General features: G+C 49.4%; 1 non-coding gene and 1 pseudogene across 1 annotated transcript; both read left to right on the top strand.

The window, feature by feature from the left end:
- The first annotated feature begins 3,561 nt into the window (after nt 1–3,561).
- On the top strand, nt 3,562–7,731 carry LOC136488252 (probable potassium transporter 9; annotated as a pseudogene).
- A 4,185-nt stretch (nt 7,732–11,916) lies between these two features.
- LOC136490451 (small nucleolar RNA Z247) lies at nt 11,917–12,055 on the top strand. The gene has a single exon (XR_010767732.1). It is a non-coding gene; the product is annotated as a small nucleolar RNA Z247 (small nucleolar RNA).
- Nucleotides 12,056–17,977: the final 5,922 nt, after the last annotated feature.

Genomic DNA, 17,977 nt, shown 5'->3' with positions numbered 1-17,977 from the left:
CAGCACGTCGTGACAACCCTGTCTGGCCTACATAGTCCACCATGTTAGGGCTGGTTCATAAATCGTACGGCTCTTTGCGGCTTAGCCCAAACACCCTTCTCATCCTTTCCGTTGTTGGTTTGGGTCGTGCCCCAAAGTGCCATGGATGGTCAACTATACAACATCTTGATCGTGGTTGTATCTTCTATGTTCTATGATAGTGTTGGTCCTTAGTAATAGGGAAGATCCTAGGAATCTTAGTATTCACTCATTGTCCTCTCAGCTAGCTAGACTACTCTTCTATCCTTATTGTGAAACTCTCTATTGTGTGTCATTAATCATAGCTTCTATCATATCACTTACCCCCACTTTAGTTTACTTGGTATATTAATTAGTAGATACATCCTTGTTAGTTATCAATACTCTTAAACCATTGCTTCTCTAAGGATAAATATGATACTCTGGAATATTCTTGGGTGAAGTACTAGAACGATATTATGTATGCTTGCTGAATTATCTTCTTGAGCATAAGAAATATCAACACTCATGCCATGAGTATTGAGGGTTGGTGTGTGCATCATATGGATGTTGAGTCGGCATTCCTCAATGGCAAGCTACAAGAGGAGGTCTTTGTCAAGCAGCCACTCAGTTATGTCCAGAAGGGCCATGAACAGAAGGTCCTCCACCTCGGCAAGACACTCTATGGACTCCGTCAGGTCCCATGCACATGGTACGCCAAGCTAGACGCTTCACTACTGTCACTTGGGTTCCATCGAAGTGACTCCGAGCATGTTGTGGGAGTGTATGCCGATGACCCCATGTTCACTAGTGGCAACCAAGTCAACATTGACCAATTCAAGTTGGATATGAAGGGCACATTCCTGACGAGCAACTTGGGGCCACTACACTATTACCTCGGCCTAGAGGTGACATGGTCTACAATCGGCATTACCACGAACTAGGTCTACAACCGGCATTACCGCAAACCAGAGTGCATAGGTGGCAAAGATTCTTGAAGGAGCCAGAATGGCTTGAGCTTGTGCCTTTTGAAGCTTTTCACATGTGCCCCAGCCACATTCCGATGGAACACCGTCTAAAACAGTAAGTTGAGCATTGCTCCTATTGGTGATTCTACTCAATATAGAAGGATTGTCGTTTGCTCCATTACTTGGTAAATTCAAGTCCGGACCTAGGATTATCAGTGGGCTATGTCAGTTGGTTCATGGAGAATTCGACCACCAAGCACATGGCAGTTGTGAAGAGGGTTCTGAGGGAGTTGTCGGCACCATCAACTATGGCCATTAGTACAATAGGGTAAAGCACAACTAGTTGGGTGCAATAATAGTGACCATGCTAGCGACATTGACACCCACAAGAGGAGTATCATTGGAATGCTCTTCTTCCTCAGCGACAACTCGATCAATTGGCAGTCCTAGAAGCAAAAGGTCGTGGCACTGTCATCCTTCAAGGCTAAGTACATTGCTGCGATGACTGCAACCAATCAAGGTGTCTGGCTAGCACCGCCCTTGCTAATCTCAGAGGAGAGGAGGTGGGTGCAATTGCTCTAAAGATCGACAACCAATCATGACATTAAACTCAGTAAGAACCCTGTCTTCCATGGTCATAGTAAACATATTGACACGATATAACACTACATTCGAGAGTGTATCGAGGAAGGAAGGGTGAAGGTCGAGTCCATCGACACCACTGAGCAACTGGCAGACATTCTGACGAAGAAATTGGGGCATGATTGCTCCAAGATCGGACTCATCAAAGCAAAGAAAATGTGCAAGGTTTAGGGGGATATTTGTTAGCTAAAACTTGTGCATGTTAGTTAGTTGTATGTTTACCTTCCCTGTTGGTCGCATGTGAGTGAGCTCCGGGCTTGTGGACACCACGCACACATAGGATGTCGTGGCCAGAATCGCTCGCATCGTGCCTGGGCTTGTAGAGTAAATGTATTGTGCTGTGTGGGGATGGATACGCTCATCGCGTGACGTCGAATCAATCAGGCGCCTGTTGTAATTGTGAATAAAAATGAAATAATTAAGAAGAACAGAAAATTGTCTCTTCCCGCAGGACCAAAATGACTCTTCTGTATCTAACTTCACATGTGTTGTGTTCTTTGGTGTATTCAAGATCTCACTGGCGGTGATCACCGGGAGTAAGATGACAGGATCTGGATAGTGACAAATAGCTTAACCGGTTTGAGTGCACAAGCAATCCAATGAGGGACGGAAGCAGAGTAACTTGCTAGTCCATGGCGAATTACTGGCAAAGGGGGCGGCATGCATGAGCGCTGATTTGTCATTGCTTCATGAAGATTGTTTCACCAAAGACGACCGGATGCTTAAGAAAATGTCCAGCTGGGTTGTCACCAAAACCCATGTTCAATATATTGGCTACAGAGAATTATAGTGTCCTATTTAAAATTTGACATCTTGTTGTATATAAAGTTATGAAAAATTAGAAATTGTATAGCAGAACTTGTTCTCCATATTCTGATGCAAGTTGTAATCCTATTTTGTTTCTTAGGTGCATGTACAGCAAGGAGTAGATGGGTAACCTGCAGACTCTACACCAGAAGCGTGTATGATGAATACACTTGTGGATGTAAAACTTTACTAGATGAATCTTACACCTGCTGACTTCACTTTACAAATTTCATCCATGATTTGACAGGTATGCCATCTTTTTACCGGACAATACAAAATAGACTTTCCAACAATCATACTGAATACTATGGACAAATGTGTTCAAATGATACTGATGAGTGATGAGTACAGTTAATGCAATTGGTTTCACAGCACTTGATCTTGAACAGTAGCAGGACTGTTGATAAACGCCTGTAGTAATGGTAAGGTAACTCCAGCTTGTAAGCCCGCTCGTGATTCTCCCATTCAACGCAGTCAAAGCCGTCTGAAATTTCAGTGACTGGTCAACATATTATTTGATATGCACTGATATCAAACAAAAAAAATAGTTTGTCAGATTAGCATGAAACACTTACCTCAATGTTGGTTCTTCCAGTTGCTCTTTGGCTACGTGCTGTGGCTGACCTAGCTCCAGACGAACTGAAGTTAAATCCTCATCTGGACCAGCAACGTTGTACTCAGTAGCAGAACTTTTATCTCCCCCATCTACTCCTTGCTGTACATTCACCTAACAAACAAAATAGGATTAAACTCGCAACTGAATATTGAGAATGTGTTGGACCTACTGGTTGGGAGCTCAACTCTCCGTTTCCAAAAAAAAAAAAAAAAAGGCCACTCGTGCTATTCAATAGATGGGGTTCATGGCCTTTTCTTGACCTTGTGGTTGAGATTTTTTCCTTAATGAAATATCTCAGGGGAAGCATTCCCCTAGTTCAAGTTCTTTTAAAAACATGTTGAAGAATATTTCTATTTCGGGTTTTTTCTGTAATACTAGTTGTAATAAGATACCACCTTTTAGGGGGAGATCTAACTATTTGCCACTCTTACGGTGGCTGCCTCTCCGTTTGCCAACTTTATCGTGCCAATTACAAAATTGCCCGAGAAAACAGTAACCAGACTAATATTTTGCCATTTTCGCTGATGTGTCATGCCAGATCAGCGCGCCAACGTGGAAGTTAACGCCTCCGTCTCCACTGACCAACGGCGCCCGCAACTGTTCGTCATTCCGATAACCTGCGCCATTTTAGTATTCCTGTTCGCGCACTACGGCACCCACCGCGTAGGGTTCCTCTTCGCGCAGATCATCCTCGCCTGGCTGCTCTGCATGAGCACGATCGGCCTGTACAACATCATCCGCTGGAACCCCCAGGTCTACAGGGCACTCAATCCCTCCTACTGATGAAGTCTGTCGTTTTTTTTTCAGCTTGCTTTCACTTCTTTGGTGTACCCTTCACTGATCCTGGGATACATGGGCCAAGTTGCTTATTTGTCCCAGCACCATAACCTTGACGCAAGCTACCAAATTGGATTCTACATTGCAGTTCCTGGTACGCCACACTACTACATGGCTGGTTTATTCTCACATCACACTACGCTTTCAGAGTTTCAGACATTCACAGGCTTTTGCCTCTGTGATGAATGCAGAGAGTGTAAGATGGCCAGTGCTAGTGCTGGCGATCTTGGCGTCGGTGGTCGGCAGCCAGGTCACCATCAGCGGCACGTTCTCCATCATCAGCCAGAGCCAGTCACTGAGCTGCTTCCCCAGGGTGAAAGTCGTGCACACGTCTGACAAAGTTCATGGCCAGATATACATCCCTGAGGTCAACTGGATCCTCATGGTCCTCTGCATTGCTGTCACTGTTGGTTTCCGTAACACCAAGCACATGGGAAACGCGTCTGGTGAGTAGAGTATCTTGCTTTCCTGGCACTGATGATCATGTGCAGAAAACTGATCCAACCATATACCTGAACTTTTGCTTCTGAATTGTTGTGCAGGCTTGGCCGTGATCACGGTGGTGCTGGTGACAACGTGCCTCATGTCCCTGGTGATCATGCTGTGCTAGGACCAGTCTCCATGGCTGGCCCTCGCCTTCTTCCTCTTCTTCGGCTCCATCGAGGCGCTCTACTTCTCGGCGTCGCTAATCAAGTTCCTGGAAGGCGCGTGGCTGCCGATCCTCCTAGCGCTCATCCTGCTCGCCGTCATGTTCGTGTGGCACCACACGACGATCAAGAAGTACGAGTACAACATGCACAACAAGGTAACCCTGGAGTGGCTGCTGGCGCTGGACGACAAGCTGGGCATGGTGCACGTCCCGGGCATCAGCCTCGTCTACACCGACCTCACCTCCGGCGTGCCAGCCAACTTCTCCCGCTTCGTGACCAACCTGCCGGCGTTCCATCGGGTGCTGGTCTTTGTCTGCATTAAGTCCGTGACGGTGCCGCACATGCTCCCCGCCGAGCGCTACCTCGTCGGCCGCGTCGGCCCGCCGGGCCACCGCTCCTACCGCTGCATCATGTGCTATGGCTACCGCGACGTGCACCAGGACGTGGACTCCTTCGAGACGGAGCTCGTCGAGAGCCTCGCCACGTTCATCAAGCTGGACGCGCTGTTCCGCTGCAGCAACGCCGACGGTGGCGAGCAGCGGGACAGCTGAAAGGTCCTAATATGGCTAGAGGGGGGGTGAATAGCCTATTTAAAAATCTACAAATTAACTAGAGCAATTTGATTAGTATGACAAATAGCGTAATGCAAACTTGCTCTAGCTCTACAAGGGTTGCAAGTCACCTATCCAACAATTCTAGTTGCAATGATTACTTAGGCACACACACTTGCTAGTCTAAAGAGCTCAACTAGATGAATGTAAATAACAAAGCAAGCTCTCAATTCTAATTACACTAAAGAGCTTGTATCAACTAGTTTGCAAGAATATAAACAAGCAAGTAGGGTGATTATACCGCCATGTAGGGGATGAACCAATCACAAGATGAAGATCAAGTCAATCACCGGGAGAATGCAAATGATAAGAGACAATCGATTTTTCTCCCGAGGTTCACGTGTTTGCCAACACGCTAGTCTCCGTTGTGTCGACCAACACTTGGTGGTTCGGCGGCTAAGAGGTGTTTCACAAACCTCGTCCACACGATTGGACACCGCAAGAACCGACCCACAAGTGAGGTAACTCAATGACACGAGCAATTTACTAGAGTTACCTTTCGGCACTCCGCCGGGGAAGGTACAACTCCCCTTACAATCACCGGAGACGGCCACGAACAATCACCAACTCATGCCGATCCTCCACCGCTGCTCCAACCGTCTAGGTGGTGGCAACCACCAAGAGAAACAAGCGAAATCCGCAGCGCAACGCGAATACCAAGTGCCTCTAGATGCAATTACTCAAGCAATGCACTTGGATTCTCTCCTAATCTCACAAAGATGATGAATCAACGATGGAGATGAGTGGGAGGGCTTTGGCTAAGCTCACAAGGTTGTTATGTCAATGAAAATGTGCAAGAGTTGTCCTTTGAGCCGGCCATGGGGCTATAAATAGAGCCCCCATCAAATAGAGCCGTTATACCCCTTCACTGGGCAAAACGCGCTCTGACCGGACGCTCTGGTCATACTGACCGGACGCTGGCCCTCAGCGTCCGGTCGCCCGATGGACACCATGCGTCACCGGCTTCAAACGTTGTTTGTCAGATTTCAACGGCTACGAAGCTGACCGGACGCTCCGGTAAAACTGACCGGACGCTGAAGCCCCAGGGTCCGGTCGTTTCCAGTAAGCTCCCCGAGGCATATTTTTCCGACCGGACGCGTCCGGTCAACCTTGACCGGACGCGTCCGGTCAACCTTGACCGGACGCAGCCAGCGTCCGGTGCTCAACCCTTAGCCACTGTGCAGACCCGTCAGTTTGACCGGACGTAGAAACCAGCGTCCGGTGCATCTTAGGTCCAGCGTCCGGTGCAACACCGAAACTGGCGACCTCTCTACCAGCTCGACCGGACGCAGCCTTTCAGCGTCCGGTCGCTGAGTGACCCAGCGTCCGGTCAGTAGACCGACGCCAGCATCATTTCGACCAACTCCATTTCAACTCTAACTTCTTCACCCTTTCTCAAGTGTGCCAACCACCAAGAATTTTGCATCCGGCGTAATAAAAAATAGACATTTCATTTTTCCAAAAGCGCCGAATCCCGCCTCGCAAGCTCGGTGGGAGGGAGAGAGGGACCCAAACCCATCTCAACCCTGCAAACACCTTGTGCACATGTGTTAGCATATTTTCACAAATATTTTCAAGGGTGTTAGCACTCCACTAGATCCTAAATGCATATGCACTGAGTTAGAGCATCTAGTGGCACTTTGATAACCGCATTCCGATACGAGTTTCACCCCTCTTAATAGTACGGCTATCTATCCTAAATGTGATCACACTCACTAAGTGTCTTGATCACTAAAACAAAATGGCTTCTACATTTTATACCTTTGCCTTGAGCCTTTTGTTTTTCTCTTTCTTCTTTTCCAAGTTTAAGCATTTGACCATCACCATGCCATCATCATTGTCATGATCTTCACCATTGCTTCATCACTTGGAGTAGTGCTACCTATCTCATAATCATCTTGATAAACTAGGTTAGCACTTAGGGTTTCATCAATTAACCAAAACCAAACTAGAGCTTTCAACAGCAGCTACTACGAGGGCGAGAACGCGCTGACAGTCATCGGCAGCAACCCACTGCGGCGCCACATGAGCCTGGGCTACGACGAATCCCACTCCCACGACGGCACGTCGTCTGCCTCTGACCGCGTGGACGGCATAGAGCTCGCCGCGGAGCCGGTGGTCGTGAAGAAGCAGGTGAGATTCGCGGTGGCGCCGCCCAAGAGCCCCGGCGTGGACGAGAGCGTGCTGGAGGAGCTACACGAGTTGTGCGAGGCGCGGGAAGCTGGCACGGCGTTCATCCTGGGGCACTCGCATGTGAAGACCAAGCCCGGGTCATCGCTGCTCAAGAGGCTGGTAGTCTGCGTCGGCTACAACTTCCTGCGTCGGAACTGCCGCGGCCCGGACGTGGCGCTGCGCGTGCCGCCGGCGTCGCTGCTCGAGGTGGGCATGGTGTACGTGCTATAACAGAACATGGCGGGGATGGGTGATTGCGATCTGTAACAGAACAAATGGAGAGCTGGCGAACAGTTGCGGGCGCCGTTGGTCAGCGGAGACGGAGGCGTTAACTTCCACGCTGGCGCGCTGATCTGGCATGACACATCAGCGAAAATGGCAAAATATTAGTCTGGTTACTGTTTTCTCGGGCAATTTTGTAATTGGCACGATAAAGTTGGCAAACGGAGAGGCAGCCACCGTAAGAGTGGCAAATAGTTAGATCTCCCCCTTTTAGGAGGCCACGGGGATGAGGCGCGGGTCGGAGCTCGGCCCCGACAGGGGCGACCCCGAGTCGCCTCACCTCCGCCTGGCGAACTACCCCACTCCGGCGAACCCCCCTGTGTTTCCCAGGCTGTTCTCACCCCTCCCGCCCCTGCTCCCCATCCCAACCTCTGCCACCCCTGTCTTCTTGCCGATTGGAGCCATGGTGTCGCTCCCGGCCTGGGGCACGGGCCAGAGCCCCACGCGGAGACTTCGGCGCTTGCCATGGACCGCCCCTGCACAAAAGGGAGCTGCTGTTGGCATCAAGCTGCCACCCGCACGGATGGAAGCTGCATCGCCAATACGCCCCCATCTTCAGCCTGGTGTGTTGTTCAAGAACCTCATCGCGACTAATTTTCGTCTGCCTTCCCCGGCTGTTGTCCCCCTGGATGCCAAAGACGCCAGGCTTTTCTGGGTCATCTCCTTAGATACCCGACGTCGTGTGACCTCTTCCATGGTTCGGAACGCTCTCAACTTCTCCTTCTCCTCCCCACCCCACCTCTTTGCGGCAACCATGCCCCTTCCGGGAATCTTCTGCTCTGCCGCTGCAAACCAAAATGTTGCCAATTTTCTGGTGGTCCGCGGTCATTGCAAGCTTGGGGATTTGGAGCTGACCCTTTTCTCGGACCTGGCCACCGCCATGGCCAAGCTCAAGCTCGCCGAGGACGACGCTGTGGGGTCCACAGGAAATTTGAATTCCGCTGGGTCCATTGCGCGGGATGGGCCGGATGGGCTTGATGGCTTAGGTGGACCAGCCCAAACTCTCTTCCCAACCTCTCCACCCCGTGACCTTGCTCCGAATGCTCCTGATGACGGCCCCCGGCGGGCCAGCTTCCCTGCTGATGATGAGCTGGACGGAAGGGGGAAAAGTGGAGTAATGGCCAGTTGCTCGATCCAGGGCCCCCTCCTCTTTAAGGGCCCGTTTGGCACGGCTCGCAGCGGCTCCGGCTTACCTGACAACACTGTAGCATCACTGTAGCAAAAGCCGGTTTTCTCTCTCCTCTCCTCCCCTCTCACTGACATCGGCGCTGTTCATCGAAGCCGGAGAAGCCAGTTTTCGTGGCTTTCCCCCGCGCGCTACAGTGTTTTTGCTACAGTGAGACAGAAAAGTAGGAGAGAGCAAACCGTCTTTTGCTACAGTGATTCTACATCGTTTTGTCAGATAAGCCGGCGCCGCTGCGAGCCGTGCCAAACGGGCCCTAAAGCTCGCTGCCTCCCACCCCCTCTCCCTTCACCGTGCCTGCGATCCTGTCAAACAGGTGGAGGCCACCCATCAGTGCTCGCCGCACGTCGCCGTGATCTTGGCGCCTCCCGCATATCCGGCGATTGCGGTCACTCTCCCTACTCGCCGTAACACCCCAATCACCTGTTCCCTCTCCCTCCCACAGCGGTGCTATCCTGCTCCTCACGGTTAAGGCCGGACGAAAAACTCGAAGGTCGTTAGCTCGCTTGGCTCGTGGCTGGCTCAACTCGGCTCGGCTCGGCTCGTTATGATAACGAGCTAAGCCGAGCCAAAATTTTAGCTCGTTAGCTATAACGAGTCAGCTCGCGAGCTAAACGAGCCAAGCTTCTAAGAAAAAAAAATATCAAAACTTATATTAGTTTTTGTATTACTTCATGTCTTGCACTTTACAATTGACTGGTAACTGGTCTAGACCCTATAAATTGACTGATAACTAGTCTAAATCTATTTTTTATATTATTATTATTCTCAAACTTTAGATAAATACAAATATTATATTTTATGTATTTTTTATACCTGGCTCACGAGCTTAACGAGCCAGCTCGAGCTTTTAACGAGCCGAACTGAGCTGGCTTTCTGGCTCGTTAGAATAACGAGCCGAGCTAAGCTAGCCCCTTATCTTAATGAGTCAGAACGAGAGCCAAGCCAGCTCGATATCCAACCCACGGTGCTGCCGCCCAGCAGCCCTCCACTCAAAGCAGCGCAATCCCGAGGCCGCCCCCGAATCCGGCGACTCAAGCAACCACCGCTCCTCCCGTTAACACCTCCACTGGCTCCCTCACTGTCACACAGCGTGCCTGTCCTCCTCAACATGGCGCGGCTGCCCAGCAGTGCTCTCCACAGGGCTTCGCGACCCCCGAGCCGCCTGCTGACCCAACGGGTGTCGCCGGAACGCCCGGGGCCCCCGCGCCCCCCGGGCAAGGACTGGCCGCCATCACCCCCCGCTCCCGCTCAACTCAGCCTTACCTTGAAGCCCCCCCCCCCCCCCCCAACCCGCCGGAGCAGACGCACTCACTCTCTTCCTCCACTCAGCTCCCAGTGCTTTCGTTGTCTCTCCACCGATCAAGTGCCGGGACTGCCTTCAATCCGGCCATCGTAGCTTCGCGTGCACCATGTCGAGCTCCTCCCCGCGCCTCCTGTTGGAGAGGATGTCCGGGCGACGCCGCGGCCCTGTCTCTCTGACCAGGGCCCCGACCTCCTCGACTGCGGCGACGCGCTAGTCGGGCGTGGACCGCGCTGCCTGGTGCTCCCCCCTCCTGGACCTCCGCTCTGCCAGGGCTCAGGCCCCCTCGCCTCCATCGGCCAGGGGCTCCCGGTTTCGCTCTCCCCTGGCTCGCCAAGAGCGGAGCCATTCTCCTAGGGTGCACTTCCTCGACGATGGCCGCATGGAGCTCGGCTCGGCCCGCCACCCTGCTTGGTGGGTCGCGACCCCTTTTGTCCCTGGGCGCCTGGCGTCCCCTCTGCTCGTGGTAGAATCCTCCTCCTCCATCGCAGGCTATGCGGAAGTCCACATGCCCTTCATCGATCTGGAGACAAGCCGCTGCTACGCCTACGCCTATGTGGAGCCGACTGTTGCGGATCCTGGCCTCTTCATCTGCCAGGCTCTAGAGTGCCGCGGGGGACCCCCCTGGCTACCTCCTCCTGGGGCGCGATGATCGTGGTCTTCAGGCACCCCTACTACAGGGAAGCCACCGTGCGCCAGGCCCCCATCCGCCTTGGCGAGCACCCGCTGGTGATCGAGCCTCACGAGGAGGTGGACTTCCGCTATGTCGCCCGCTACCGCACGGTGGTGGAGGTTGTGGCCTTTGACTTCCCCCTCGAACACTGGACTCTGGAGCGCATCACCACCTTAGCCTTCTGCTCCATCGGCGTGGACCCGGACTGCTTCCTCGGCACCGACTTCCCCACTGTTCGGGTGCCGCTGCTGGTGGACGACGTGGAGGATGTCCATACTCGGCTCCTTCTCTCAAACCTTGGTGACGGCTTTGCTGCGGTGGTTCGCCTTCGTGTCATCGATTTCTGGGCCCACCCAGACGATGCGCCGCCACCGACCAGGGTCCTCCCTGTTAAACATGTAATTATCTAAAGTATGGCATGGCTGTAACATGTAACAACACGTGAGTAGTACTCACGGTTGAACCGTCAGGTATGCATGTCACGGTTGAGTTAGGACTCCTAATTATGGTAGAACCAAATATGGTAGAGATAGACCGTGACTTGCTCCTGAAGTTGTAAACGCCTGGATGTAATCTGTTGTCCTTTGGACTATATATAAACACGAAGCCCAAGCCTCGCCAAGATAGGTTGGCTTGGTTCCCTCCTTTCTTTCATGGTTATCAGAGCCAAACCCCTCAAGAAACACATCTAATCTGCCATGGCTTCATCCTCATCATCGTCGACAAACCATCTTGGTCTGGCGGTCTCTGAAAAGTTGACAAGGGACAACTACATCTTGTGGAAGGCTCAAGTGTTGCCGCCAATCAGGGGAGCACAATTTCTCGGCATCCTCGATGGTACCACGCCTCCACCAGCAAAGACCATTAAGGCAGAAAAGGGAGACAAAACAGAAGAAGTCCCCAATCCAGCATATGCGACATGGCTGGCACAAGATCAGCAGGTGCTTGCCTTCCTCGTCAACTCCCTGTCACCTACAATTCTGGCGCAGGTAGCAACCTTGACAACATCATCTGAAGTTTGGGCGGCTCTGGAGAACATGTACTCGGCACAATCTCGTGCACGAGTGACAAACCTACGTATGCAACTTGCAAGCCTCAAGAAGGGAAGCATGAACGTTGCTGCGTATTTCGACAAGATGAAGACATTGGGAGATGAAATCGCTGCTGCTGGAAAACCCATCGATAATGATGAGATGGTATCCTTTATTCTGAATGGTTTAGATTTTGAGTATAACCCCATTGTATCTTCTATTCTTGGTCGGACAGATCCAATCAGTATTAATGATCTGTATGCCCAAATCATGGCATTTGAGATGCGTCTTGAGATGTTTGATCAAGGTTCAGGCAGCAAGTATCAATCATCAGCAAACTCGGCTTCTCGTGGAAGAGGTCGTGGCTCATTCAATCCACGGGGTCGTGGCAACAACAGCAACCGTGGGCGCCCTGGAGGCCGCGGGTTTCAAGGAAGAGGCAATGGAAATTTCTCAGGAAACAGGAATTCACAAGGTGGAAATCAATCCAACCGTGCCCCTTGCCAGATTTGTGGAAGAACAAACCACTCGGCCATAGATTGTTACTACAGATTTGAGGAGGACTATCAGCCACCCAACAGCAATAATAGCAGCAAATTCAGCACAGCTGCTTATGGCATTGACACCAATTGGTATATGGATAGTGGAGCATCCGACCATGTTACAAGCAAATTGGAAAAGATGACTATTCGAGAAAAATATGGTGGTCATGATCAAGTTCACACCGCCAGCGGCTCAGGTATGAAAATTAGTGGCATTGGTCATTCAACTTTACATACCCCATCTCGCAATTTTTTTGCTTAAGAATATCTTGCATGTGCCTAGTGCTCATAAAAGCCTTGCCTCCGTTCATCATTTTACTTCCGATAATAATGTTTTTCTGGAGTTTCATCCCAATTTTTTTCTCATTAAGGACAAGGCAACGAAGAAAACTCTTCATCGAGGAAAGTGTGAAGGCGGCCTTTATCCCCTTGTTCCTGGCGCAACCAAAGAAAAAAAATCCAGAGTGGTGTTTGGAGTCAATAAGCCGTCTATGTATAGATGGCATAGTCGTTTAGGTCATCCTTCCTTTCCCATTGTTAGGCATGTTTTAAAGAATAATGAGTTATCATTCTTAGATGATGCTAGTGAGAAGTCAGTTTGTGATCCGTGTCAAAGAGCTAAGAGTCATCAATTGCCTTATGCGAATACAAATAATATGTCTACCTATCCTCTCCAGTTAATTCACTCTGATGTGTGGGGGCCTGCTCCTGAGTCCGTTGGTAGACACACCTATTATGTAAGTTTTATAGATGACTATAGCAAGTATACTTGGATCTACCTCCTGCGCAAGAAGTCTGATGTTTTCCATGTTTTCCGAAATTTCCAAAGTCTCGTTGAACGCAAATTCAATAGGAAAATCTTGTCCATGCAAACCGACTGGGGAGGAGAATATGAGAGCCTAAATTCCTTCTTCCAGCAAATTGGAATAGCCCATAGGGTGTCATGTCCTCATGCCCATCAGCAAAATGGCTCGTCTGAGAGAAAGCATCGGCATATTGTAGAAATTGGCCTTGCTCTTTTAGCAAACGCTTCCATGCCTCTCAAGTTCTGGGACGAGGCTTTTCTCACTGCCACATATTTGATTAATCTTTTGCCTAGCAGAGTTATCAATTACAAGACACCGGTCGAGCTTCTGTTCAAAGAGAAACCGAATTATTCTTCCTTGCGTGTCTTTGGATGCGCGTGTTGGCCAAACCTTCGACCTTTCAATCCAAGAAAACTTGCTTTTCGATCCCAGCGATGTGCTTTTCTTGGATATAGTTCTATGCATAAAGGATATAAATGCCTTGATATCTCGATTGGCCGTGTCTACATCTCAAGGGATGTGGTCTTTGATGAATCAGTTTTTCCGTTTGAGAGCCTCCATAAAAATGCCGGTGCTCGCCTTCGCAATGAGATCCTTCTTTTGCCTTCTCATCTTTTGAATAATATGGGGGATGTAAGTTGTAATGCTGATGCTTCTAATGATCATAATCACAATGATGCTTCCAGTGATTCGCCATGTGTGCAGGAGCTTGTTGAAGAAAACCGTGCTCAATTTGGTGCTCATTTGACTCTAGAACAACACGCTGCAGAAGGGGTTCCTACTAGTGCAGATATCGAGCCTGATTTGCCTGCCAGCAATGGCTTCGATTCCGCGGAGGATTTTGTGAGCGACAGCAGCGCACCAGCCCTGGACTCCCATTCTTCAACCGCAAATTTGCCGAGCACCAGTCCTGTGTCCGCCTCGCCTCCAAGTGCAGGAGGGCTGCCTCGTGTCAGTACGGCGCACGAGCCCCCGGGAGGATCATCTCGCAGCACTGGGCATGGTATTCTCCAGGCCGGATCCGCCACAGAGGACACAACTGTAGGCGAATCAAGTGCACCTCGACCCAGGACACGTTCTCAAAGCGGTATTAGCAAGCCTAATATTTTTACTGATGGTACTATCAGATATACATTTTTCTCTTCTACAGGAGAGCCACAGACATTACAAGAAGCTCTTGGGAATCAAAGATGGGCAAATGCAATGCAGGATGAGATCACAGCACTTCACAAAAATAACACGTGGCATCTTGTGCCTCCCTCCAAAGGTAACAATCTTATTGATTGCAAATGGGTATATAAATTGAAAAGGAAGGCTGATGGTAGTATAGATCGCTACAAAGCAAGGTTGGTCGCAAAAGGGTTCAAGCAGCGATACGGTATTGATTATGAAGACACGTTCAGCCCAGTGGTAAAAATTGCCACGATTCGTCTTGTTCTATCAATTGCAGTATCACGTGGATGGTGCCTTCGGCAGTTAGATGTGCAGAACGCGTTTCTTCATGGCGTTCTTGAGGAAGAAGTCTATATGCGACAACCTCCAGGATTTGAAGATGCAAGGTTTCCCAATTATGTTTGTAAGCTTGATAAAGCGATCTATGGATTAAAACAAGCACCAAGAGCATGGTACTCGAGGCTAAGTTCAAAATTGCTTAGCCTCGGTTTTGTGGCGTCTAAATCAGATACATCACTCTTTATTTATTCAAAGTCAAATACAGTTATATTTATGCTCATATATGTTGATGACATAATTGTTACCGGGTCTTCTATGGAAGCAATCTCCGCATTATTAAGGGATCTTCGAGCTGATTTTGCGCTGAAAGATTTGGGAAATCTGAATTACTTTCTTGGAATTGAAGTCAAGCCGACACAACATGGTATTGTGCTATCGCAGTCAAAGTATGCGTCGGATATCCTAAAATGGGTTCACATGACGAAGTGCAAACCAGTGTCGACTCCTTTAGCTGCAACCGAGAAGCTATCTGTCAGAGATGGGGCATTGCTATCACTTGAAGACAGTACAAAATATCGTAGTATTGTTGGAGCATTACAATATTTAACACTCACACGTCCTGATTTAGCATTTGTTGTTAATAAGGTGTGTCAGTTTCTGCATGCTCCAACCGTAGCTCATTGGTCGGCAGTAAAAAGGATCTTAAGATTTGTAAAAGGAACTATTGATACGGGATTTAAGATTTGGAGTTCTCATTCAACTTTGCTAAGTGCTTTTTCCGATGCGGATTGGGCTGGTGATATTGATGATAGGCGATCTACAGGAGGATTTGCAGTCTATTTCGGTCCAAATTTGATCTCATGGAGTGCAAAGAAACAGCCAACAGTGTCTCGGTCCAGTACCGAAGCAGAATACAAGGCCTTGGCCAATGTCACTGCTGAAACCGTGTGGGTTCAGAAACTATTGACTGAATTGGGCGTAAGACTGAAGGAGCTGCCGTGTCTGTGGTGTGACAATCTCGGTGCGACATATTTATCAGCAAATCCCGTGTTTCATGCTAGAGCAAAACATATTGAGATTGATTTTCACTTCGTAAGAGAAAGAGTTGCAAGGCGTCAGTTGGAGGTCAGATTTATTCCTTCGAAAGATCAACTCGCTGATGGATTTACAAAAGCATTGCCTAGTCGGGAGTTTGAGAGATTTAGAAACAATCTAAGGCCCTATTTGGTTGAGCTGTGGCTGTGGGAAAAAGCTGTTGTGGGCTGTGAGCTGTGGAAAAGCTGCTGTGGGCTGTGAGCTGTAGAAAAGCTGAAAGCTGTTTGGTTAAACAAGTATAAAATATACCTTTTATCTTTATCTCTCTTGAAACAATTATGGAAGAGCTTTTTATTCCACCAATTTCGAAAAGCAGAAAGCCAAAAGCCAAAAGCAGGGTCAACCCAGCTTTCAAAAATGAACTACGGAAAAGCAGCTGCTTCTGAAAAAGCACCCTCCAAAAGTAACCCCTTTGGTTGGGCTTTTGACTTTTAGGGCCAAAAGCCAAAGCCAAAAGCCCAACCAAACAGGGCCTAAATCTGGTTAAGAAACCAAGTTAAGATTGCAGGAGGGTGTTAAACATGTAATTATCTAAAGTATGGCATGGCTGTAACATGTAACAACACGTGAGTAGTACTCACGGTTGAACCGTCAGGTATGCATGTCATGGTTGAGTTAGGACTCCTAATTATGGTAGAACCAAATATGGTAGAGATAGACCGTGACTTGCTCCTGAAGTTGTAAACGCCTGGATGTAATCTGTTGTCCTTTGGACTATATATAAACACGAAGCCCAAGCCTCGCCAAGATAGGTTGGCTTGGTTCCCTCCTTTCTTTCACTCCCCAGGAGCCGGACAGCAACACGGGGGGGCCTGGTGCGCCTTTCCTCAGCAGCGGGGGCTCTGTCTCCGTTGCCCGTCGCCTCTTCCGTGGCTCGGCTGGCCACGGCGGACGGAGCCATGCTACCTGCTCTGCTCTAGGGGTTCCCCTATACCCCTCCATCCCTCTCTGGTCGTTCTCGTTCATATCCTCTGCTTTTTCTGTGGTTTCCGGTGCTATCCTTACAGGTGGGCGCCCTGCTGCCCCCAAGATCGTCATCAAGGATCTCCCAACCCCTGTGCGCCCAGCCACTCCTCTTGCCCTGGCCTGCGTCATCATCTCGAAGATTGAAGAGTCTCCGTGTGGCACAGAACCTCCTAATTATATGGTTCACATGTCATTGTCCGAAAGACCTCGACCTCCGACAGTTGCATACAAGAGCGAGATAACTTTGGTAGTCTGTCGGGTATCCTCAGGGAACTTCGAATCATCCACATTTTACCACTCATATGGACTTACCACAACATTACAACACTTACAAGAATTAACTTACATCGGAGTGCGGAAGACTTAAGTTCCAAAATGTGAATAAAATTGCGGAAGCGACTTAGGTAAGGTAAAGCATCTAAGGTAGAAGAGATGTTCAGACCATGTTGAGCCCACCAACGTGACCTCAACTAGAAGCACAAGTCAAAACCTGCAACAGGGGTTAACAAACCCTGAATACTTGAAACAAATCTTATTCGACTAAAAGAAAAGACTTTCAATGGTATGTAGGCTTAAAGGTAAGATAGAAGTATGAGGTAACTTTTATAGAAAAGCTTACTATGGCCCCGTTCGCTGGTCTGAAACTTGGCTGAAAAACACTGTTTCGGCTGAATTGTTGTGAGAGAAAAATACTGTTCCGGCTAAAAAAAGATGCCGAACAAACCGAATATGGGGTAAGCCGAACAGGGCCTATGAGGCAGGATTCAGTCTAGTTGGGCTAAAACAAACTGGTGGAAAGAGGCAGCCGAGTTGTTGGGCTGAACGATCCATTGATTGCTGGTGTGTTTCAATGTGACACGAGGGAACAACCGGCTTTCTAATTAAAAAAACGGGTCACGGACGCCAACCCATCCGCCCGTGAATAGCAATCCCCACCCGCGGCCCGACGCTGGTTTCCCAGCGTCAAGCGGCTCGCACGCCTGCCAGTGCGTTCTCCTTCCCCGCGTCAAGGCCCCACTGGCGAGATCCAGTGCTGAGGTCTGGCCATGCCGTCGATGAGCTCTGCACCGGCGACCCAATGCCACTCCGTGGCATCGAGCCCCATGCCGATGTCGAACTCCGTATATTTCATGCGTTTCAGATGTAGGTCTCAAATGTTCCAAATATATGTTGCAAATATTTTATATAGATATTATAAAAGTAGATTGGAATGTTGCATATATTGCAATTGTTGCACACGTATGTTGCAAGTTTCTGTTCCATGTTTTATATGTTTTTTCAGACGTACGTTGCAAGTGTATTTATTTAGATGTTGTATATGCTTTTACACATATATGTTGCAAA

The sequence above is a fragment of the Miscanthus floridulus genome, chromosome 10, assembly GCF_019320115.1.
Source record: "Miscanthus floridulus cultivar M001 chromosome 10, ASM1932011v1, whole genome shotgun sequence".
Lineage (NCBI taxonomy): Eukaryota > Viridiplantae > Streptophyta > Magnoliopsida > Poales > Poaceae > Miscanthus > Miscanthus floridulus.
This window is presented reverse-complemented; position numbering and strand designations above follow the sequence as displayed.